Here is a 26635-nt window from a genome sequence, read left to right on the forward strand (position 1 = left end):
TTTCTCTCTGCTCTTCCCCTGATTTGTGAATGTGTGCTGGATCTCTCTCTGAAATAAATAAATATATATATATATACTTTTTAAAAAAACAAAGCAAAACAAGAACAACAAAACCCATGCCTATCTGGAGCTTTGTAAGCCCCAGTGAAGATAGCTCTGATTATGATCAGTTACTTCCTTACTTTTATTTTCCTTTTGTGCTTTTTAAATTTAAATTCAATTAATTAACATATAATGTATTATTGGTTTTAGGGATACAGGTCTGTGATTCATCAGTCTTTTATAATACCCAGTGCTCATTACAACGCAAACCCTCCGCCATGTAATCATCCAGTTCCCCCATCCCTCCATCCCCTCTCCCCTCCAGCAACCCTCAGTTTGTTTCCTATTATTTTTTTAAAGATTTTATTTATTTATTTGAAAGAGAGAGAGAGAGAGAGAGAGTGAGAGAGAACATGAGAGGGGAGAAGGTCAGAGGGAGAAGCAGACTCCCTGTAGTGCTGGGAGCCCAATGTGGGACTTGATCCCATGGGATCATGACCTGAGCCAAAGGCAGTGGCTTAACCAACTGAATCACCCAGGTTCCCTGTTTCCTATGATTGAGAGTCTCTTATTGTTTGTCTCCTTTTCTTTCATCTTTTTTCATTTTTTCCTCTCTTCCCCAATGATCTTCTACCTTGTTTCTTAAATTCCACATATCAGTGAGATCATGTGATAATTGTCTTTCTCTGATTGACTTATTTCGCTTAACATAATACCCTCTTCTTCTATCTACATTGTTGCAAATGGCATGATTTCAATTTTTGATGGCTGTATAATATTCCATTGTAGGTAAATGTGTGAGTGTGTATATATACACACCACATCTTCTTTATCCATTCATCTGTCAATGGACATCTGGGCTCTTTCCATAGTATGGATATTGTGGACATTGCTGCTATAAACACTGGGGTATGGGTGCCCTTTCAGATCACTATGTTTGTATCTTGGTAGTAAATACCCAGTAGTACAATTGCTGGTTTTAGGGTAGCTCTATTTTCAACTTTTTGAGGAACCTCCATGCTGTTTTCCAGAATGGCCACACCAGCTTATATTCCCACCAATAGTGTTTTCCAGAATGTACTAGCTTGCATCCCCACCAACAGTGTAGATAGATTCCCCTTTCTCCACATCCTCGCCAACATCTGTTGTTTCCTGACTTGTTAATTCTAGCCATTCGGACTGGTGTGAAGTAGTATCTCATTGTGGTTCTGAGTTGTATTTCAGTGATGCCAAGTGGTGTAGAGCACTTTTTCATGTGTCTCTTGACCATTTGGATGTCTTCTTTGCAGAAATGTCTGTTCATGTCTTTTGCCCATTTCTTGATTGGATTATTTGTCCTTTGAATGTTGAGTTTGATTAATTCTTCATGTCTTTTGGATACCAGTCCTTTATCTGATATGTCATTTGCAAATATCTTCTCGCATTCTGTTAGTTATCTTTTGGGTTTGTTGACTGTTTCCTTTGATGTGCAAAAGCTTTTAATCTTGATGAAGTCCCAGTAGTTCATTTTTGCCTTTGTTTCTTTTGCCTTTGGAGATGTGTTTAGCAAGAAATTGCTGGGGCCAAGGCTGAAGAGGGTGTTGCCTATATTCTCCTCTAGGATTTTGATGCATTCCTGCCTCACATTTAGGTCTTTCCTCTATTTTGAGTCTATTTTTTTGTATGGTATAAGGAAATGGTCCAGTTTCATTCTTGTGGCTGTCCAATTTTCCCAGTACCATTTGTTGAAGAGACTGTCTTTTTTCCAAAGGATATTCTTTTCTGCTTTGTTGAAGATTAGTTGACCATAGAGTTGAGGGACAATTTCTGGGTTCTCTATTCTGTTCCATTGATCTGTGTGTCTGTTTTTGTGCCAGTACCATACTGTCTTGATGATGTACAGCTTTGTAATTACATTATGTGTAATTGATTTGTAATTGATGATTACAGCTTTGTAATATAGCTTGAAGTCTGGAATTGTGATGCCACCAGTTTGGGTTTTCTTTTTCAACATTTGTTTGGCTACTCAGGGTCTTTTCTGGTTCCATACAAATTTTAGGATTATTTGTACTTCGTTACCTTAAAGGGAAAGCTGGAACAAGCTGGTTAAGGATAATTGGCCTCAAAATTAATTAATTAATTAGATTATTATTATTATTATTATTATTTTATCCAATACCATTTTCAGCCAGCTGTGAAACTCTGTCCAGAGCCTACAGTGACCCTGTACTAACTCCCTTGGCAATTTCAACATGGAGTATTTTACCTCTCACTGCTGATCAAGTCTGTTCTTTTTTTTTTTTTTTAAGATTTATTTATTTATTTATTTGACAGACAGAGATCACAAGTAGGCAGAAAGGCAGGCAGAGAAAGAGAGGGAAGCAGGCTCCCTGCTGAGCAGAGAGCCCGATGTGGGACTCGATCCCAGGACCCTGAGATCATGACCTGAGCTGAAGGCAGCGGCCTAACCCACCGAGCCACCCAGGCATCCTGATCAAGTCTGTTCTGAACAGTTGTTGATATGAGGTTTCAGCATGGTAAAAAAGAACCACTGCTAATAATAGAGTGAGCCTGGAGGGTCATGATCAGAAGCCTGTCCTCTAAGTACTGACACAAAAGCTAGATGATTTGAACACTGTGAATGAGCAAGTCACAACATCACCTGTGCACCTCGGAACTAATGTGTAGACAATGACAGGCAGTTTAGTAATAGAGCCCAGGAGATGCATTGCAGGGAAACCCAAGGCTAGCCTACAACACTCAGCACTCCTGACTTGTTTGCCCAGAAACTAAAGGAAGGAGAAGTCAGTGATACATAAAAAAATAATTAATTTTTAAAAAGCATCATTAGTAAGATTCCCCTGAGGTGTAACTTCCTATAGTCAATCCTAGAATTTCCACCCACCATTGATCTTGACTTAAAAGAATGCACTTATTGCTCTCATCTCTAGCATGGGACTCCAGAAGAGGTGGCCTCTGTTTTCCTTTAACATAGTGAGGCTATTTGGGAGAAGTAGGTAATCTTTCAAACTAATTATAGTGTGTGATATTGGGAATGCTATATAAAAATATGAAGAAGCTCATCACATTTCCAGATTCCAATCAACTATGTTTGTAAAAATGCTTTGAGTTAACAAAATTTTGCATGGTGGAAGGATTGAAACTGAACTAACAGAAAACCCTCCCTAACGGTTCAGCAATTCCAAGATTATCTAGGTCAGTCTGCATGGTTTCAAGATTGTGGTGAATTAGTGAATTTATGCCAAAATTGTCAGAAAACAGGAGGAAATCAGATGTATAAACTGAGGCTTAGGAATACTGGAAATGGCAGGGAAGGGAAAACTGGATTTCTTAGAACACGCACTTCATTTTAAAAATTAACCTATTTCCTTTTTAAAAATCAATGCATGTTCAAAATTTTAAAATTCAAAAACAATAATATAAACTTTTAATGTCAACCCTTCTCCCCTCATCCCAATTCATTTGCACTTTCAACCAATTTAGAAATTTCTTCTTCTGTTTTCTTCCATATTTACACACAAGACATTTCTAGTGCTACTTCTTGATTATTTAAAAAACGTTTAGACATTGCCTACCGAATTAATAACTTCCTCTAGGGAAAATGGGGATTAACTCTTATCTCAACCCTTTCGTCCATAAGTCTTAATGTGATTATATCTAAATTTCTAGTTAGATCTGTAGACACAAAGGCTGATCCACTGAAAAATCAAAGAAAATGGTTTTTTTTTAATTTAGCTAGTTATTTTTACTTGAGGTTATTATCAAAGCAGCAAACAAGCAATGCAATGTATACATCATAGCATCCAGCTGCAATTATATGGCCCACTGGTTCTGCCACCTCTCTTTGTTCTTTGCTGAGATGTAGCCTGAGCTCAGGGTCTTGGCCATCCGCACTTTGTCCATACTCTTCCAAGTCAGACAGAACAGGACTCTGTCCTGTGTGTTGAGCTCGTCTGTTAAGTTCATCTTTGGTGATGGTGGAAGGTACTAGGGCTATGCCAGCACGCCACGCCTACAGTATTATTACACATTAGTTAGCCTATAAAATAACTCTTTTCAAAAAACATTTTCAAAATTGTTTCTAAAAATTCAAAATAATACATATTCATGTATTGTAAAGTAAAAAATTCCTTATTTATGATGATCTAAATATTAAAAACAATATGAGAATAATTATTTTTAGTGCTTATTTATGTCATTTAACCATTTAAATGTATACCTCAATAGAATATCATGACACTGGAAATTTTCCAAAGAATTCATTTTTAATGGTCTTATTGTTTTTAACTTTTCCCATAAAATTGCCAGTCTTCTTTAAAGTTGCATTCTTTAGTGGTTAATAAATTTGACATTTTGACAATCTTAACTGACTTTTCTCTGCTGACCATAAATTTTTTACTGAGAAAATACTCTCTCTAAAGCTGTTGAGATATTTTATAATTGCGGAGTAAATTGTGCTCAATGGAGGATATTCTTAAGGGAGTTTACCGAATTGTATAAATATTTTATTCTAACTATTTTGAAGGCACTGTCTTACATTTTTCTCTCAGAGTGCTTTTTTTCAAATATTTTTAGGAGACAAAACACATCAAATAAGCTTTCTCTATTTTTGCAGTTATTTTAATCTTTTGCCAAATTTTGGTTCTGCAACCTCATGGATCTTCTTAACTTTATTCTATTCTAACTCTATAACATAAGTGATTAATGATTAATATAACATATAACATAGTGATTAATGATTAATTTTATCCCATTCTAACTCTATAACAGAAATGATCCATTTTAGAGGGGGAATCTGTGAAAAGATATTTCTTAAAAGCTCAGATATTTCAAAACACAATAACAGAATTGCAAAATTAAATTTCCTGCCTGGGCAGTAAAATCTTGATGTCCAGCATCCTGAAATCTTATCAGGGAAGGAGGTTAGGGTTTTTAATCTTCAGTGTGCCAACAATTACATAATGCTCTATTTTTAGTACAAGTTCTATCGAGCCCACCCTCCTCTGTGCCTGATCTTTCAGACTCCAGAGTATCTCTTAATGTACTCAGCAAATAAGCATCAAATCTCCTGAAGAGTGGGTAAGGGATGTTCACTAGGGTGTTTGGAAATAGGAGAAGGGGTTTGGTAACTAATTGCTTCTTAAGCAGACTTATAACAAACCTCCTGTTTTGCCTGCATTGGCAACTGATGCCTTCAATGTCTCTGAGCCTTTCGGAGTTCTCCAGTGTGAATGGGCTGCTTTTTTTGGACCCACCTTCTATTGCTTTGCTTTTTTAATTTAATATCGCTCTCTCAGGCTAAATCAATCACCATTCCTTCAGTTTCCAGAATTAGGTAGACATTTAGAGTTCTCTGATGTCCCCCCACCTCTGCTCATTTTTCTCTTTACTTATGGATTTATGTTATTTATTCTTAACTTCATTTTAGTGAGAATTTTGGAGGAAGCAAAGATAAATGCAGGTGTTATCTCTGCTAGGTTTCATCCCAGACCCACCACATTTAATCATCATAGCATTGCCAGATGTAGCAAATAAAAATACATAATGCTCAATGTAATAGTTTCCTATGGTTGCTGCAACAAATTTTTACAAATTCAGGGCCTTAAAAACAGCACAGATTTATTCTGTTACAATTCTGGAGGTCAGAAGTCCAAAGGTAGTTTCACTGGACTCTAGTCCAGATGTTAACAATGATGGTTTCTTCAGGCTCCTAGGGAACAATTTGTTGATTTACCTTTTTCATCTCTTAGAGACCCCTGTATTTCTTGGCTTGCAACCCCTTCCTCCATCTTCAGAATGCACCTCTCCGACTTCTGCTTCCATCTTGACATTGTCTTCTCTGACTCTTCCTGCATCACCCTTCTCCTAAGGACCCATGTGATTACTCTGGACCCATCAGAAATCCAGGAGAATCTCCCCAGCTTAAGATTCTTAACTTAGGGGCACCTGGGTGGCTCAGTGGGTTAAGCCTCTGCCTTCAGCTCAGGTCATGTTCTCAGAGTCCTAGGATCGGGACCCACATCGGGCTCTCTGCTCAGCAGGGAGCCTGTTTTCCCCCACCCTCTGCCTGCCTCTCTGCCTACTTGTGATATCTGTCAAATAAATAAATAAAATCTTTAAGAAAAAAGATTCTTAATTTAATCACAATTGCAATGTCCTTTTTGCCATATAAAATAACATTTACAGCTTCTGAGCATTAAGACATAAACTTATCTAAGGGCCATTACTCAGCCTCTCACACTCAGTTAAACTTGAATTTCAGGTAACAAATAGGCATAGGATATACTCATGCTAACAAAATTATGTTCTGTTTCCGCAGTTCAAATTTCCCTGGATGTGACGTGTTTTATTTTTATCTTTTCTCTTATCTGTCTTATCTCCCTAGGCTCAGAACAAATTTATAAAGTAGTTAATACTTACAGTTAAAGTGACAAAACTGATGTACGAGTGATTAAATACCATGCCCAAGGTCACACATACTTAGTGATAGAAGCACGTTTCCAACCTAAATCTGTCTGGCCTGAAAGTCCATGTTCATTCCACCTGTTTTTTTCTTTGCTTCTTCCTGTATTTCTCCCTCTTTCCTTCCTTCTTCCCTCTCTCCCTGCCTTCTCTCCTCATTTTTAAAAATTATACTGATAATGTAAATATATTCTCCCTGTAAGATGCAAATAGCTGTCCCTACTCCTCTGATCACTCAAGTTTGAACCTGAAATTGACACTTCAGATGCTATTTAGTTTCCATTAATTGATGAAACTTTAATGAAGTGAGAATTTCATATGGCTTAAAATATATCTCATTTGGCATAGACAGAGAATGAAGTGTTCTGCCTAACAAAATACTATGGTTAATTGATAATCAAATATAAATCACCAAAGGAGAACCCATTCCTAAGTATCTAGACAAAAATATGATACATTTAATACATTTTTTAAAAGATTTTATTTATTTATTTTGATAGACAGAGATCACAAGTAGGCAGAGAGGCAGGCACAGAGAGAGAGATAAGGGAAAGCAGGCTCCCCTCAGAGCAGAGAGCCTGATGTGGGGCTCGATCCCAGGACCCCGGGACCATGACCCAAGACAAAGTCAGAGGTCCAACCCACTGAGCCAACCAGGTGCCCCCATTTAATACATTTTTATATAGGGGATAATTTATCTTTTCTTGGTGATCCAGGAAATATTTTAAGATCATAGAGGATCTCTGTATTTTCACTCTGAATATTAATATATTACAGATATATCAATATCATAGTAAAAGTTAACAGAGCATTATATTGCATTCTAATGAACAGAATTTCCTATAGTAAAATTCCTGAGGTCTCATGGATTTGGGTGATTTCTATCACTTATATCAGGGTCAGCAAATGTATTCTGTAAAGAGCTAGAGAGTAAATAATTTCAACTTCATAACAGTTTGTTGAAACTATTGAACTCTGTATTTATACTGCAAAGAAGCTAGAGATAATAGGGAAAAAAATGAGAGCAGCTGTATTCCAATCAAACTGTACTTACAGAAGAGGTGGAAGACCAGATTTGGCCTGAGGGCTATAGTTTGCAGATCCCAAATCTATATGCAGATAATTCCCAAATTTCTACCCCATTTTTAAACACTTCTCTTTAATTCTGTACTTATATTTCTAACACTATCTGTTGATGCTCAAAAGGTCGAAAATATAACTCAGAATGTTTCTCTAAATAAGATAGCTCTACCACCAAATCTGTTTCTCGGATAATTTTTCTTCCATTCTTCTCCAAAATATATTCCTCTTCCTCACCTTCCAAACCTTCTAATTGGTAGTTCTCTTGTTTCTTCTTCTCCTCCTCCTCCTCCTTCTTCTTCTTCTTCTTCTTCTTCTTCTTCTTCTTCTTCATCTTCTTCTTCTTCTTTAGGATTTTATTTTCTTTGACAGACATAGATCACAAGTAGGCAGAGAGGCAAGCAGAGAGAGGGAGAAGCAGGCTCTGTGCTGAGCAGAGAGCCTGATGCAGGGCTTGATCCCAGGACCCTGAGATCATGACCCGAGCTGGAGGCAGAGGCTTAACCCACCAAACCACCCAGGTGTCCCTCTCTTGTTTCTTCTTTCACAATGGATTTCACATCCGTCTTTTTGACAACGCCTCCTTTGTCACTCAGGGTCTTTCGTGAACTCGTCTGGACCCTCACTGTGGTCTCCAGTGTGCATCTACTTCTCTGCTGGATCCTTTCTAGTTCTACATACCCCTTGCTGCTGGTTCAGTTTTCCCACTGGAGTGGGCTGGCCTTACCACTTCTTAGCTCAGAAGCCACCATTATCCCAGAGTGGAAATCTTTGACCATCTAGACCCAGTCAACTTTACTGAATATGATTTTTCACTCTCTTCCTTCTGAGCATGATTCCACCTGAAATAGATGGCTTGCTCTATCATTTTTGCGAACCCTGTGCTTTCCATTCTTCCCATCCGCTACATTTGCTTATGCTATTTGAAAGGCTATTTCTCTAGAACTGCACTGGCCAAAACAGTAGACATTAGCCATATAGTTATTGAATTAGCCACATTTTAAATGTTTAATAGCCATGCATGGCCAGTATCTACCATGTTACCCAGGGAAGGTATAGAACATTTTCATCATTGCAGACAGCTCTGTCTGGCCTATAATGTCCTATTCACATCGCCTCACATTTAGTCGTATATGATCGCCATTACCTCGCTCAGATAACATTGTCCGTACCAGCCTACTCCATTTTGCTATAGTATGTTTTCCTGTGTTTGTGTTACGACACTTACCACTTTCTGTCTTGGACTATATAGTGACTTAAAAATACCTTGTGCTCTAGACTGTTATTTCCATTCGTTTCATTCTTTTATCTCCTTGTTAACAATGAATCCAACACCATGTACATAGTAAGTGTTCAAAAAGGATTTGTTGATGGGTCTCAGAAAACATTCTCCATACCTTAGTAAATATGGAAATGTTTTCATAACAAACAATGATAACTCAGCTTTGAAAATTTACCAAATAGAATTAGCATAAAATTTAGGACATGTAAACTGTATTTGTAGAAATAATATATTTTAGAAAGCCTAATGATACATCAACATTATTTCCATAATTGTGATTGATTTATCAGCTTGGGGAGGCAGCATAGTGTATGTGAGTACCAGATTGTCTTATATTAGAATCCTGTTTCCGTCAATTACTGACTAGGCTTGGCCAAGTCATTTAATTTCTCAGAGCCTCATAGAGATGGCAACAGTTACCTGCATTAGTTGAAACTCTTTGATAGCAAATGACAAAAACAGAAACCAAAAAGTTTTTAAGAAAAAAGTATTAACAGACCCATGTAACTAAAAAAGTCCAGTATGTTTTACCTGACTGGCTCTGTGTTCTCAAATAATTTTATAGTTCCATTTTCAGGTATGCTCTTGACACACAGCAGTGAGATAGCCATTAGAAGCTTGAAGGCTCACATGTTTCTTACAATCAAGATCCAAGAGGTAGAAGAGATCTTTCCCCTTTGCTCCAGGTAAAGTCTCACGAGTCTTCTCATTGGTCTGTTTTTGGTTAGGAATTTTTTTTAATTAAATGTGGAGAATCAGATGGATGGAGCTTGGGTCAAATGACCAAAAATAGGCAAGGAAAATAGGCTCACTGAGCCATACAGATGTACAAGATTGCTGTGGAATGGAGGCTGGTTCTGCAAAGAAAGGAATGTTAGGTAAGTAAAGCTAGTCATACCCTCTAATTTAGGGGTCCATTGTGTGGACACCCTTTTCATTGTATTTGATATGAATGGGACCTGCCAGAGTTAGAGAACACTTGGATCTCCCACCTTATGAGTTTGTAGTGGTGATTGCATGGTATAGTATAAATAAAATGACGAGCAGTTCGTAAGTATCTTCCCCTCTTTCTATTCTTTTGTACCTGTGTTTTTGTGCTTAAACTGGAAAAGGGATATTATTCAATGGTGGTTAAAGTCTGGATCAGAGCACTCTGGATTTGCTAGCACTTGCTCTGAAGTAATAGAAAAAGAAATTATAGTTCCCGCCAACATTTTTACCTCAAGGGCATTCTACAGTCAATACAGAGGAACTGACTCTAAAAAGATTAAATAATTTAGAGATGGTCTGCTATTTCATTGTTAGTGCCTCTAGAAAAGCTACATTAACCCAACATTGTTTGGTAAATAGTTTATAATTCAAATATTATGGGAGGTGAAACTCTAGTCTCCATTTACCTTTATTTCAACCAGAGAATTGTCCTATTTGTCAGTTTAACATTCAACAGGTTAACATTTAACAGTTTAACATTAAATTGCTCTTTTTCTCTACTGCAGAAACCTGTAAATAAGTAACAAAGAAATAAGTGACATAGAGTAGTTTTTCTATAATAAGTCCACAAGTAGGAAGTTCAGGAGTTGGTATGGTAGTTCCATGATATCAGTAGATATCCAAGTTCCTTATGGCTTTCTGTTCCTACTTCTTTGGGCTATGGCCCCATCTTCATGTTCTCAAGAAGGCTGCCAGAGCTCCAGCCATTATGTCCACAGCTCAGGCAGGCTAGAGGGAAATGGAAAGAGCAAAAAGTACATGCCAAATGGTTTAGTCCTCGTTGATGGATTTTCTTGAACACTTCATATTGTATGTTCTTTTGGCTAGACCTCTGTCATGTAACTACCTTCGGATAAAAGGAAAGCTGGGAAGTCTGGGTTTTCTTATTTTAAGGTGGGTATATTGCACCCCAAATAAAAACTGGGGCTTCCTTAGCAAGAAAGAAGAAGAGAGTGTATATTGGGTTGCTAACTAGCAGACTTTGTCTCATACAACTTAGCATTTTTCTCTAAGACTTTGCTTGAATGAAAGATTTCCATTCTTAAAGAAGAGAAAATCTAAAAACCATTGATGTAATTAAGCTCTAAGAAGAGAACAGCCATGTATACGTAATTTAATGGAATGATACTCAAAGAAGCCAGGGTAGTTGTGACACTCACACCTTAAAAGCATTAAACTCAACTTTATTCATTGCAGACACTTTGAATCATAAGTAAAAATGACAGACATTATTCAGCACTTCCTTAAGAGGCCTTGAAAACCGTGTGGCCTGATGCATGTGTTCCCACCCGGCATTTTCTTCTCATTGGTGTCCCTGTGCTCAAATGGACCAAGAGGGTGGTTGAAAAGGCGGCCAAGTAGGAAATGGGTGATGTGTGGAGCTCCACATCTTGGAACTGTCATCGAAGCCCAAAGTGCCCTCCGGGATTCCATGACTCGGCATGTGCTCTGGTCTCTCCACAGCCATGGGATGGTGACGGTGTCAGCAAGGCAAATGGCTCATTAATGTGGTAGGGGGGACAAAGTGAACATTTGGAAAGCATCCATATATTTAAAGAGACCAAAATGGATTTCCTGCTCAAGCTGCCAAGCTGGTTTGCCTGAAACGTCAGCTTGGTTAGGAGAGAGGAAATCATTTCTACAAGAACTTATTCACGTTGAAAAAATTATGCTTTGCTTTGATTTTAGCAGTGTCTCAAGTGAAGGGCTGATTGCCTGATCTTTCTTCACCACCTGTTTGAATTCTACGTGTTCTTCAAGAGCCGACCTTAGCCTCATCCCGAGGCAGTCTACCAGATGGCTGACGCCTTCGGCAGCCTCTCCTCCTAAAACGTGGTTCCATTCCTGACGGCGCAGATCGTGTATTTGACATTCATCATGCACTCCTTTGTTGTGTTAGTTGTCTTTTTCTGTTTGTGTCTCCCGTCTCCCTAACTGAATTTAAGGCCTCTAAGGTCTAGGGGACGATATCATTTATTATCTAAATTGGAACACTTTTGAGAGTGAAAAGAGATTTTTATTAATAATTACATCAGGAAACCTGGCACAAACCTGCACTGTCCAAGCAAATTATGATGTGTGGTCCTCTGTTAAGGTCAAAAGCCATTATTTACCACTTTTCTTTCTTATCACCCACAGTGCCTAGTGTAATTCACATACAAACGGACATGAAAGTTTTAAAAATAAATACCTGAGCAAGGCAGCAAACAGTGTCTCCTACAACAGCTGTGAAATAGGTGGGTGATGGAGACAGATCCTTACCGGTGGAGATTTAATAGTTCAATAGAGGAAGTAACCATAAAGTAGAAGGCTTTAAATAATCAGATAAAGAGCGTTCACAATAGAGACCAGCCTAGAATTTATAGTCTCACCACCAAAGACTGTGAGGTTCAAATAGGCACTTTCCTTTCAAGAATAGAGAGTGGGGGGGCGCCTGGGTGGCTCAGTGGGTTGGGCCGCTGCCTTGGGCTCAGGTCATGATCTCAGAGTCCTGGGATCGAGTCCCGCATCGGGCTCTCTGCTCAGCGGAGAGCCTGCTTCCCTCTCTCTCTCTGCCTGCCTCTCCATCTACTTGTGATTTCTCTCTGTCAAATAAATAAATAAAATCTTTAAAAAAAAAAAAGAATAGAGAGTGGGGGTAGGGGGGTAAAGGGGTGGGGAGGAGGGGGCAGGAAGTGTTTTTAATGGGCATTTTTGTAGAGTGCTTTCTCGTTTCAGAAGCATCACCCTTTGCGACATTCATACCGACACCTGCATCAGCCTGAGCAGGGGGAAATAGGAACAGAATTAGCCAGAAGTACAGATTCACAGCTAAGACATTATGAATTTTCTGCAGTTAGCGCCCTCACTGATAGAAATTTTCAGATTGCCTGGTGTGACTTAGCCAAAGGACCTAGAACAAAATAGGTCTTCCTCAATGGAGAATGACATCTGAACCACACTTCTCAATACTAGCACATGTTTTCCTTCTATTCCAACATTTTTGACAACTCATCATTGCTGTGGAAAATGACATAAAGTGATATATCCTCCCTCATTAACCCCAACTAAATACATACTTCTAAACTCCCCCAACATTTGCTTGTCGGGAATATTCTGCTTGACTTTATACGTACAGGTATACTTTTCTTATGTCTCCATCATAGTATAATCTTGAGGACAGTTTCTGAGTATGTTTTGATTTTGTATCTATTCTAACTAGATTGACCATGTAATTTTTTAAAAAGATTTTATTTATTTATTTATTTATTTATTTATTTATTTATTTGACAGAGAGAGAGAGAGAGCACAAGAGAGAGCACAAGTAGGAGGCAGAGAGAGAGGAGGAAGCAGGGTCCCCGCTGAGTGGAGAGCCTGATGTGGGGCTGGATCCCAGGACCCTGAGATTATGACCTGAGCTGAAGGCAGAGGCTTAACCCCCTGAGCCACCGAGGCACCCCTGGCCATGTAATTTTTGAGAGTGAAGGGGTTAGTATCTTTAAGCAGATAGGACCTGACTGGCAATAAATCAGGACTGTTCTGGGCAAAACAGGACATATGACTCCCCCACCACCACCTCAATATCTACACTATGTCCTGCTTGTTCTAGCGACCATGTGAATATGGGTTGATGTGATCTTAAGTCGCATTCTACTGAAAGCATTTGGAGTTTAATTTACAGCCCTAATTCCACTGCTTTGTCTACCACAACTGGTTGTCCTTAGTGATCTAGTGTAAGACAAATTCCAGGTCAAGTCCAGAACTAAAGGCATTTCTTATTTCTACACTGAAGAAGAAACCCAAGGCTACTAATACATGCCATACTGTTTCCCTGGTTCCCAGTAGTTCCTCTTGACATCGGAAACACATGAGTTTCCTTTTAGAGAATTCCAGGCTTAGAATCTGACTTATGCACGCAATACATTAAGAGAGAACTAAGCAGCATTGGCATTTTGATATCAACAATCAGATTGGAAACATGATTCTGGCAAAGATTTATCCTGGCACATGCTAGATTTTAGAAATGTGATGTGGGAAAATATCAGGATTTAGAAGAACACCTATGTTTAAAACCCATCTCTGCCATTTCTGAAATAATATTTCATCTGAAAATCAGGGACAATAATCCTACCTCTACCAGCAGAGACTTTGGGAATACTTAAATGCGATCATGTATGTGGAAGTTTTATAAAATGCCAAAAGTCTGTAAGGATGCACAGTGTTCCTTTCATTGCCTGGTTAAATCAACTCTCAATTCAGATGTCTCTCTCAAGTAGCCTCAGGCTGGGTCACCAGAACAAACGTATAGTTACAAGGTTTAAAAAAAAAATCAGCCAAACAACTGGTTGTTACATGATCCCTGACAACAGTTGGATGGACCTTTCCCTCAATTAAATGAAGTGTTTTGGCAGCCTATGACTATAGCCTGAAGTATAGCTAGAAAAGGGAATGATTTTCCCTAGGGAGAGAGTAATTTTAACAGAAGTTCAACTTACACATTTTAAGATCTATACTTTGAATGTCTCTGTTAAGTGCAAAATGAATATAATTAGTTATGAGAGCTCTTGCCGTTGGCTACAGCATGCGTTAAGCTACAGTGTAATATCACTCACAACCTATTCATGTTCTGTGGTGTATTTTGGGACTTCCTGTGCTGTAGTCTTTTAAAGCAAATACTGTATATAAAGTTTCAGAACCTAACAGTTGTTCCTTCAGAAGGGTCAGGAGTGAGAGCAACACATCTCTGGCCTTCAAATGGTCTAGCCAGACATAAATTCCTTACGGACAGAATCTATAGCTTTTCCCACACAGGTCCCTAAATTGTGCCAAAATGGCACAATTAAGGATACATGTGTAGAATAACAGAAGAGATAGATCTCGGATGAAATATTCCAATGAGGTAGGACACGGAAAATGACCGTTTTGAGGGACACCTGGGTGGCTCAGTAGGTTAAGCATCTGCCTTCAACTCAGGTCATGATCCTGGGGTCTTGGGATCAAGTCCCACATCAGGCTTCTGCTTCTCCCTCTCTCACTGCCTGCTGCTTCCCCTGCTCATGTGCTCTCTCTGTCAAATAAATACATAAATTCTTTTAAAAAAAGAAAAGAGTCATTTTGAAGTGTCTGAGAACCCCCAAGTCCCCTAGAACCTCCATTTCCCCCCCATTTATCCTCTAGGAGTGCTCACTGTGGCATAGCTGTGATTACCGAATGGCCATGGTACAGTCGTAAATGGACATGCCCTTTCTGCTACCTCCTAACTTGGTAACTATCGTCCCAATGTGTAAGGCATAAAGATCTGAAGGGTCACTAGAGAAAGGGTGAACATGTGGCCCAGAGCCTGCGTCAACTGGGAGCTGTTTCTCAATAATTCATATTATCAAGTATGTTTATACATTGGAAGCGAAAAAAAAAAAAAAAAGAAGTTGAGCTTCCTCTTATGTGGTTTTCCTGAGTTTTGCAACCTAAAAAGCTAATGTAAAAAAAGTAAAGGGCTGTTTATAAAGCCTAACACAGGAAGTGATGCTATGTCTGTCTTGAGAATGTGGCTGGACTTTCAGAGCCCAGAGGCAAGATCTGTAGCTTGATAATTATTTAGATACTGGTCTATAATGCAATCAGTCTGGGAGCTCCCTGAAGGTAGAGATGGACTTGTCTGCCCTCTGTCTAGCACTTCCTCACATTTCTCCCAAAGTACATCTTGGATACAATGAGTGCTCAGTAAATGCTGAACCAGGGGCGCCTGGGTGGCTCCATGGGTTAAAGCCTCTGCCTTCAGCTTCGGTCATGATCCCAGGGTCCTGGAATCGAGCCCCACATTGGGCTCTCTGCTCAGCAGAGAGCCTGTTTCCTTTTCTCTCTACCTGCTTCTCTGCCTACTTGGGATCTCCATCTGCCAAATAAATAAATAAAATCTTTAAAAATAATAATAAATAAATGCTGAACTGGTTTTAAAAGATTTAGAGGAAAAAATGACATTTTAAAAACTCATAACTCCCTGCCCAGTTAAAGAATTTTTAAAAATGTGAGTTTAAGTTAAATATACTTCATGGAGTAAAAAACATATACCAAGTACTATTCTCCTGGAGGGGCTGTTGAAAAGAATGAGCAATGTATAGCTCCTGTCCCCAGGAAACCAAAGCTATGTGGCCACTGGGGACAAAGCAAAAAATACAAAAACAAAACAAAGAAAAAACCAAACAGAGAACCATGCCGATTGACAACATTTTTACAAATACATTGCATTCATTGCTGCTGGTCCGGACTTATACAGCTGTGTCTTGTTATAATTGTGAAGCCCCTAATTGATAATACAGGACTACAATGACCCTGTTTGCTATCATATATGAGTGACAGCAATGGACTTCTGATCACTGACTTCTCAAATTATCTCTACCCAAAAGTCCTAGGAAAACCACCGAAGTTCAGTGGTTTCAATTCAGGAGGTTGGTAGGGGACTGAATTGTTTGTCTTCAGTTTATGGCAGCTTGTGAATGCAGCCCATAGAAGCCCAAGTATATACTGCTTAATAGTGCAGAATGATTAGAGAAGTGTGTATGTGCGTGTATATGTGCATATACACATACATACATATATACATATATGTGATTTTTATGAATACATGAACACATATATTTAAAACTTGCACCATCTTTGTTCTCTCATTGTCAAACTGAGCACAGATCTGTTGGTGAAGCTTTTCAGCCAGACTACAATAGCCAGCTGTCTTTAGAAGAGTGTTACTGAGTCTTTACCATGCAGACACGAAAAGGAATATTTGAAAGTGTAATGACCCTGCGAGTGCTCAGATATTCATTGCACATCACAACGATTACATCTGAGAATCTGTTTCTGCTTTATTCGACTTTTTCTTAAGAAATAGTCTTATCTTTAGGAATGTGTGGAAGCAAAATGGCTAGTTTATCACAGATGGTATTGAAAACTGTGAGTATGATGCAGAAATGCAACCGTCCAATTGCAAACTGAGGAGAAGAATCAAACAGGCAGAAAAATGGTAAGAATTGAGAAGAAATTATGCATTGGACAAAGTGGTAATCATTTTGTGAAGGAGAGGAGAGGTAGATTTAAATGGTTGAATGAAAAAAAAAAAACAACTGTGGTGAAGGCGGTCTGGTGTAACGGGGAGGAGTCGGACCTGACTCCACCCCTTGAACTGGGCTTGAATCCCAAATCTCCCACTTAACAGGTTGTGGGACTTTGGACCAGAAGTTAAATTCTCAAAATCTTTTGTTCCCTTGCACTTTGCAAAGAGAGAGAGGTGGACATACTTAGTAGAAATAATGGTTCATGGCAGTGTGTAACATTTCTCGAATGCTTCCTATGGGCCAGGCACTAAAGTAAGCATATTACCTAGATTTGTTCATTAATTATCATATTAATCCAATGAGGCAAGCGCTATTACTATTATTGCACTGTAACATATGAGACTAGACTAGATTAGGTGACGTATCCAAAGGGATAAACCTGGCAGACCAATTCCAAAGCCTGCGGTTTGAGAACTATGCTATCACATTGCCATATAAAGTGCTTATCATAGCTTGGCCCAGAGGAAGCCTTCCATATATAATAAGGAGTCAATCAAACAAGACCCATGAAAATTCACTAAGAAGGAAAACCAAATCACCTGTCAGCAGGAACCAGACTTGGTCCTTTCTTCCAAATATATCATGTGATGTGATATATGAAGATGCAAGATGATGCCAAATGGTTAATAGAATCCAATTGGGAATCAGGTGACCAGCTTCCTCACATGCAAACGAGACTACATTGCCAACTACAACCTTAGGCTCGGTCCCCTGATATGTCCTGTCCACAGTGTATGCACACCATCTCCTTTCACTGCATATGTTCCCTTTCCTTTCATAGATCATATTGCATATTTCAAAGGTAGAGATTAGAGCCTAATGACGTTAGTACCGGCTTGGGTGTTAAGAGCCTCCAGCGGATTCATAGTTGCTCTGATCTTGTCAGCAGTCTGTGAATGTGAATACCTAGTTAGAGTTGAACTTGAATCCAAAGAGCAGATTCTGTTAGAATCTCTGACACCCTGGAAATGTTCAAGGGTATCCAGAAGAGAGGACGGGTGTGTAGGGGGTGCTTGATGCTTTATTCAGCCACCACAGCCCCCTCCACCAAGATGAAAGATGGTTGTGGCTTGAAGTTTTTACCCATCTCAGTCTTTCAGGAATATTCATATTATACCAATCAAAGAATGGACCCACTCCTGCCTCTTTGTAATCCTTCTCCTTCCTGTGACACAAGCACATGTGTGCACATTCCACACAGTAGCCCTTATGGCCAAGAAACCTGTCATCCAAAATAACTGTCACATTCTCCTGTGCTCAGTTAGAAGAGCTTCTCTCTTCTCTGCCATTAGAGAGGAAGTTGAGGTCATGGGACTGAAAGGATCGCATCTTGCCTCCCAACAAAAGGGGTCTGTGCAGCTGCTGTGCCCGCAGCAGACAGAAGACACGTGGCAGTTGGGGCTCTAGAAGGCTCTTTCCACCCACTTCCTGGATCTGGTTTTGATTTCTTAGAGTCCCTCTCTGATTCAGCTGGAAAACAAAAACAAAAAACAAAATCCAAGCAACTTAAAGTCTAAAGCAATCCCTTCCTTTTCCGAAGTTCTTTACTTTGTCCCAAATCCTCTTTTCTGACTTAAATGCCACCAACTCTCTGTCCTTTTGTTCTGAGGTGCACAGGGCTGAGTTTTGTCAAGGCCAAAATAATCATTGATCTTAATTATAAACAGCCTCAGCTAAGAGGAATGGTTTTCCTAGGGAAACCAAGCCCAGGAAGTAAGATGCTTTGGTAGTAAAGTGGAATTCAAACTCATTTCCCGACAAAGACCACCACCAACAAAAACAAAACCATGATGCTATTCATTCTCCACATCATAGCTCTCTGTGGACTGCCTCCCGGCCTGCTGACTGCTCCAAGTCATTCTTCCTTTACTTTTCCTTTCAAAGTCTACGCTTCAGCGACATTGCTGCTTTTCCTCTAATATACAGAGCTGTTCACGCTTCTGAGCCTTTGTGAAATCTTCTCTTGGCTTGAAATGTCTTCTCACTAAATGTCTTCCTGGAAATCTCTTCTTTGACTTTGAAAACCTGACACAGACATCACTTCATCTATCCCCTGGTGACTCTGATTTAATTGGTATGGGTTGTGGCCTGAGCTTTGGGAGTTTTAAGCACTCCCCAGGTGAAACTAAAGTGCACCAGAATTTGAGAATGATGGCTCTAGGCTAGTGTTTTTCAAACTTGAGCAAGCATCAGAATCAGCTGGAAGGCACATGAGAGCACAGACTGTGGGGTTCACCCCCCGAGTTTAAAACTCAGTAGTTCAGGCCTACGAATTTGTATTTCTAGTAAGTTCCCAGGTGATGCTGATTCTACTGGTTCTGAGATGAGGTTTTGAGAATAGATGCTCTATTCAAACTTGCTAACTGGCCCAGATTGCCTATGTCACCTGTATACCTGCACAACATAAATTGCACTTACGTTGCAGTTATCACACTGCATGGTTATCAAAGTATCCACGTGTCTCTCCTCTCATTAGAAGGTTAGGACCTCAGCTTTTTTATCTCACCACCCAGCACCGTACCCAGTATATTGTAGATGTTCAATAAAAGGTTAGTGAATGAGTAAATCTATTCAGAGTCTACTTATCACAGAGAAACAAAGTCATGTGCCAAATTTTTGCCAGTCTTCAAGGAGTATTGGAGCTAACAAATATTCTATTCTAGAATAGCCAATATTCTAGAAATCTGAAATTTCTAGATTGAATTTCAATCTAGAAGGCAGTTTTCTTGGTTGCTGTGAATGACATCTTGGATTTTGGTGATAGGATTAGCTTGGCAAAGTACTCCTAATACGCCAGGATAAAAAGGCTTATGCAAAAGGAGATTCTATTACATTACATCAAGAACACCTCTTTTTAAACTAACACTTAATGAGTATCTCTATCAATAAAGGCCTTTTAAAAGCTCCCCATCAAATGTTGTGAAAAATGAGAACATTTAAAATAGAGGCAAACAATAAGCCCATTCATACAGCTTCTTCACCTTGTTTCTCTAGTATCATGAATCTCAGACAGGCTCACTGACCCTTCTCTGGTGAAGTTGGCACATGCTAGCCATATTGATTGTCTGATTACAAATATACACTGTGGCAGTGAGGAACCCATTTGTCCCTGTGGTTTATATGTAGATCTCAGACTTAACACACACTCAGCTACAAAGCAATGGAACCAGATAGCAAAATGTTACTCCCTAGGAGAGTAGACTTGTGCAGAACAATGATTTCATTGTTTCATACAACCTTCTCAAGTAAATCCAAAGAGATGTTTGAAAAAGGGTTTCCTAATCCATGCTAATTTCTTAAATACCTACTCTCAGAAGAATAAATTTGCTGTCTATTCATTGATCTATAGAACACACACACACACTAAAACACAAAGTGTGTTGACATAATCCTTTCTAAACTCAAAGCCCAGAGCTGATGATGATGATGTGGTCTTATGTGTGTGTGTGTGTGTGTGTGTGTGTGTGTGTGTGTGTTATTGCATGTGAGATAATGCCATTTGAATAGCATTCAGGTAGCATTTGAATAGCATCTAGGTAACATTTTTCAGTTAGTCAATGAGGGACTCAAAATGGGAAATTTGTTCTCCTGAGTCTCTGATCAGTCTTTCTTAATGGCAGTTCTCTGTCCCTGGTCACCTCTAATCATTATCTATGTTTCTAAGAATGTCAGAATTCCTGGAGATTGACTTTCTGAATTAAGTGTATCATGAATTCCACTTCATTAGGTAGCCAATGGATTGAACATGATCAAATCAGAAATGAAAGATTCTGTAAGCTGCCCCTGCCTTTCTTTTCAAAAACATAATATTTGGGGGTCCCTGAGTGGCTCAGTTGGTTAAGTGTCCGACTCTTGATCTCAGCTCAGGTCTTGATCTCAGGGTCATGAGTTCAAAAAACAACAATAACAACAATGAAAACCCATAAATTTTTAAAAAGACAAGTTTGTCTAAAATTATGGGCAATGCATTCAGAGTTCAGAGTGACTATATTTTGGGAGTAAGGTCTAAGGTGTAAGCAGGCAGAAATTGATTCAGTCGCTACTTTCTGTTGGTATCTGTTCCATATCTTTGGTCAGTTAATTGGCTGGCTGGCTGATTACTTGGTTTTCAAACTGGCATCACTGCGTTCATTTTTCCTGTTTCTGTCTCATCAGCCTTGAGTGAGAGAACTATATAAGTGAGCAGGTACATACATACCCAACCTTACTCCTGTGTCAGGAGTACAAGTGGAAGCCTACCTACCTTATGTCTGAACATTTAAATGTTATAATTCAAGCGTGTAGACTGCTTAATGAAATACACTTTTTCCCCTATCTTAACAATACATCTCCTTAATGATAAAATATTTTTAAATATGTAAAGCTATTATCATTACAGAATTGAAAGTCTATAAAATAACAAGGATGACTGAACTTAATTAATATTGCACATGTACAGATATTCATTTGATGGGTATCCGAAGTTTAAGTAAGTAAAAGCATACTTAATTCAAAAATTATTACATATTTACTTCATGAAATTCATTTTTACCTTCCTTTTGAGCAAAATGACTAATTAAATTATTCTTATCAAGATTTCTACTGAGTTTGAGTCTATTGGTAATAATGATCTAAGGTATGAAAAATGGAAATGAAATTATGTTCAAAATATACAAAATTTGAATACATTTTAATCAAAAACATAAAGCAAACCCAAGATATAAGAAATTATTTTTCATGTGCTTTCAAAAATTATTTTTTCTCAAACATCTAAATTATTAAAATTAAAGAAAAATGCAATTTATGTTTAGAAACTGTCAAGAACATAAATTACAATTGTTAAATAAATCTTACTTATTTTCTAAAAAAGTAATTAATTAGCATCAGATGCTTCTATAAAGCTTAAACTATTCATAATTCTACCTTTAGTTACCAATATAAAGAACCATAGTTCATACAGGGAGGATTTGAAGGTAAATAATGTGCTTTTATTTTCTTTAAGTACTGCTATCACTCAAATGCTTCCTTCCTTCCTAAGCCATTTCTGACCTGCACATCAGCAGTGGCATAACCCACAAGCTTCATGGCTTGTAGATGAGGTTATCTTTTCTTCCAAAGACATAGGTCAACTTGTTTGGAGAAGTCTTTCCCTGAGGTCTGATGGGTGTTAGCATTGGGCTTGGATATTTTAGGGTTTCAGTCCTGTTGTGCAAGCTTTGAGGTCAGGATTCTAAGTCACAGAGCAGCTCCCTCCACTTCCACACATGTATTCTCTAATAAATGTAGTTGTTCCGTATTTTTGGCATGGAGGCCATTCTCAAGCCCAACTGATGTTTTTGTTTGTTTGTTTGTTTGTTTGTTTGTTTTTTAACAGTCTCATATACATCTGCTTCATTCAGGCCTTTAGAGATTCTCACTGAGATTATTGTAGTAGACTGCCAGCAGATAGCTTTTCTGCTAGACTCCAGAGTTTCTCTGTGGACATAAACATAGAATCCTGACTGGATCACTTTTTCCTTATTTTAGACCTGGAGTCTGAGACCATTTGTGAATAGGTGAGATAAAGCAAAGGAACAAAATCACACCCAAATGTATGTGTAGCTGATCTGATGTTCCTTTACCCAAAATGCATCATGAAGAAACAGGAGCTGTCTAACTTGGCAGAAACTGTAGTGGATTGATTCCAACTACTGACAGGTGAGCCATAGCCAAGACAGAAGGATCCTTTCATGATTAGTGCTTACCATTATTGCATAACTGGGCTCAGCAACAAAGCATAAACTAATAGCCAATATTAATTGAGCTTTCATTATATTCTCTGTACTTTGCTAAGAGCTTTATATGTATTATCTCATGTGATTCTAGCCACCTCCCCATTGTCTTAGAGCTAGGTACTCCTATGAAACTCCTTTTAAAGATAAAGGATGTGAGGCTTCAGAAGAGTTACGTAGCTTTCCTAAGGTCGTACAGTGTGGAAGCAATGACAATGGGACTTAAACTCAGGCTGTCCAACTCCAAAGCCTATATACTGAAAGACTATTACACTCTATTTTTCTGTGTCTTACTGGCATTGGGCAGAGGGATGGGAAGTCTGGGTCTAGGTGAGGCCAAGACAAGGAAAACTGAACCAAAAGCCAAAGTATGCCCCAAGGGAAGCAACCACCAATCCAGCATAACAAGCCCAAAGGGATATAATCACCGTTTGTGTGTTTGGGCTCCTGTGCTTTCCAAGGAGTAATGGAAGTGGACTCAGGTGGAAGTGAAGGAGACATGGAAGGGAGCTGCTAGGTGGACTTCTCAGAAGAGTATAAAATCTGGGGTGATACTTCCCATGGATTCATTGAGCCCAGATTGGGCTCCAATCTAAAGGAATTCAGAAATAAAAATATCACTGGACAGTTGCTATACACATTATCCCTCCTACTTCCCAAATGAAAAATGAAGTTATACAATTGTCCATAACTAAACAGCTAGTAAGAGATAGAAGTGGGAAGAAGAATCTAAATTAGCTTGACTCCAGATTTTAAGGTCTTTCCATTGAATATATCATGTTGCCTCTTTCACACTCCCCTAGAACCAGCTAAAGGACTAAGTGGAAAAATAGAAGCACAAAGTCTCATCCTTAGCCCCTTACTCATGTTGAATGATGTCTGTAAGAGGCCCTGCAGGTTATGGAGAAAGACCTTGACTCAGGGCACACATGTAGGTGTGGCAGGACTGGAAGCCAGTATTAATTCATTCTGGAGTCCACACATGGATGGGGCTTCTAAGCTCCCTACTTGCAGTCTGGCAAGATTGATTCACAGATTGGGCTGGGTTTGAGTTCCGTGATGGGGCAGTTAGGGACAACACATACTGAATTCTGTCCTATTGACAGGGACCATACTAGGACACTTAACCTTATTTGTGCTTCCAAGATCATGATGGTTCTTTCTTCCCACCTGGATAACCCCTGATGCCCTTGAAGCCATGCCCTGTGATACCTGTGCATGATCCAACCCATACCTAACAGACATACTCAGGACTCAGAAGGTCCTTTGAAAAGATGATGCCACTACATTACCAAAACGGCAAGGATGAAAATAAATAAATAAATAAAACATTTACTACAGGTGAGAATTCCTTTCTAGGGGGAAAAGAAGTTGGGGATTATGATGGAGTTTTAATTAAAGAATGACCAGGAGGTGCAGTGATGAAAAGGATGCTTAATGATAACGCTTTGGATGCATGAATAGAAAAAAAATGCAGGAACTGGAATCTGTAAGCAAAACTCCGTGAAATGTTTGATTTGGCTCCTGAATTGCTGATAATTGTCAGAGATAGTCTCTTTTTTGAACTGAGGTAGTCTATTGGTTGGTGTTCTTTTTAACTTCAACATCAATTATCACCATCACAGCCAAAGTCGTGAATATTCCCTGACCTATGCCTGCACAGTCATGAGCCCCATAAAGGGAATAAAGTGTGTGTGCGTGTTTGAAGGGGGGAGTCTTTTTTCCCCCGCTGGAGATTGACTAATTTGGTGCTTAATAGAAAGAATATGAGGCCTTGTACATTTGGTTTAGAGGACATAGAATTCAAATCTCAGTCATCTGCCATTCAATTTCAACCAACATGTATAGAGCACCTACTATGTGCAAGGCACTTTGGAAAGTATGAAAACAAGTAAGACAGTCCCTATCACCAGGAAGCTCAAAATATAGTGTCAAAGATAGAGGTAAGCAAGTAGTAGTCAAGTGGAACAGAATAAAATAAACTTTAAGACACAGACTCAAAGGATGCACCATGAAAGTAGAGAATAGAACCATGGTTGAGAGGATGGAGTGCTGCCAACCTTGGAGGGGGGAAAAAAGCCATTTCAGAATTCAAGTAGAATGGATCAGCAAAGGAGTTAGAAAATTTTTTAGGAAGAGAAAGAAGAGGTGAACCAATAAAGGGTGGTTCCAGGGCAGCCAATAAGTCTGCTGAGAAATGTCAATACCTACATATGGTCCCCTGACCCTCCTTCCTTTCACCATTTGTCTAATTCTCCCCCACATTGCATGGCTAGAGTTCTCACTGCTATGTTCTGTTCTTGGCAAACTGAGTCCTTACCCTTTTTAGGTTTATTGGAAGGTGTATTCATCCCTGACTTCCCCTTCCCTCTCAGCTAAAACTGATCTCACTGAGGACTTAACTATATGTTAATGTAGAGTTAACCCCACTGGAGCTGAAGTAGGCTCAGACTGGCCTGTACCCAAGGGAAGTTCCTAAGGGTGAGAATGCCAAGAGGTAGGGATAATTGAAGCCCATGCTCAAATCTGGATCCACATAGGCACACCTTAGGAAGCACTCAAGCAGTTCCTGGCACAGAGCAATAGTTCAGCCAACACCATGGTTATTATTTTATATTCCGCGTGTACTAGAAAAGATGGATAAAACTTGAGCATCAGAAGGTCTCAGTTAAATCTGTTTTTGCTTGGAGTAGGATACCTGTCTTGGTCAATAAATCCTGTGGTCACCTAGGAAATACTACCATGTAGCACTGTCATACATGTGTCCATCTAGATAGGAAAAAACATCCTGAGATTGGGAGGACAATTAAAGATTTAGTTACTCAGCCTTATCCTTTATCTATCTCTGTCTCTCCATTCAATCTCCACTCACTAAATAACACATCCTTCTGTATTTGTCATCGCTCTGTTTTGTTCTCCGTGGCTCTGGAATGTGTGTATCCCTAGTGTTGGCATCGGCACCGTGGAGACCCAGAGTCACTCTGAGTTTACTACAAAGCAACGTGGAGAGTAGCCCAGAGAACCTCCTAGCTGCCAGGCATCACCATGATGCTGGCTGTTTTGCTGGGAGTGGACTCTCCCCTTCAAACCAACCAGCAGCGTCAGGAGTGATGAAGGAGTGTGAGACAACAGGATTTAAAATCACCAATGCTTCAGAGAAGCAACTAGATGTCTGTGGATGGTGAGTAGATAAAGAAAATGTTACACAGATAGAGATGTACATCGATGAGAACATTATTCAGTTACAAAAAGAAGGAAATCCTGTCATTTGCAACAACATGGATGAAACTGAAGGGCATTATGCTAAGTGAAATAACTCAGAGAGAAAGACCTATACTGTATGATCTCACTATTTAAATGTGGAATCTTAAAAAAAAAAAAAAAAGTCAAACTCACGCAAACATTCACAAGAATGGTCGTCGCCAAGGTCTGGCAAGTGGGGGAAATGGGGAGATGTTGGTCAAAAGGCACAAACTTCCAGTTATAAGATGAATTATAGGATAAGTTCTGAGTGCCTAAGGTACATATGGTGATAATAGTTAATAATATTGTATTATATACTGGAAAGATGGTAAGAGAATAGATCTTATGCATTCTCACCAAAAAGAACAAACAAAAAACTGTGTGAGGTGATGATTATGTTAATTAATTTGATTATGGTAATATTTTCACAATGTACACTTACAGCAAATCATCATATTATGTACTTTAAATATACACAGTTTTGTCAATTGTGCCTCAACAAAGCTAGAGAAAATACGATGCAATATAAAAAGATAAAATAATCAAAACAAACATTCAAGACTTTTACGGTAGATTATCTTCAAGAGAGGAAGTGCTTCCTGAAGTGTAGGTCTGTGCTGGAAAATGGTCTGTGCTTGAAGAAACTGATTCTTGGGAAGAGAGGAAGAGCAGGAAGGTGGATGCCTGGGTGGCTCAGTCCG

This window comes from Mustela putorius, unplaced genomic scaffold (genome assembly GCF_011764305.1).
Source record: "Mustela putorius furo isolate JIRA1106 unplaced genomic scaffold, ASM1176430v1.1 tig00000640_pilon_pilon_pilon, whole genome shotgun sequence".
In the NCBI taxonomy this organism is placed as follows: domain Eukaryota; kingdom Metazoa; phylum Chordata; class Mammalia; order Carnivora; family Mustelidae; genus Mustela; species Mustela putorius.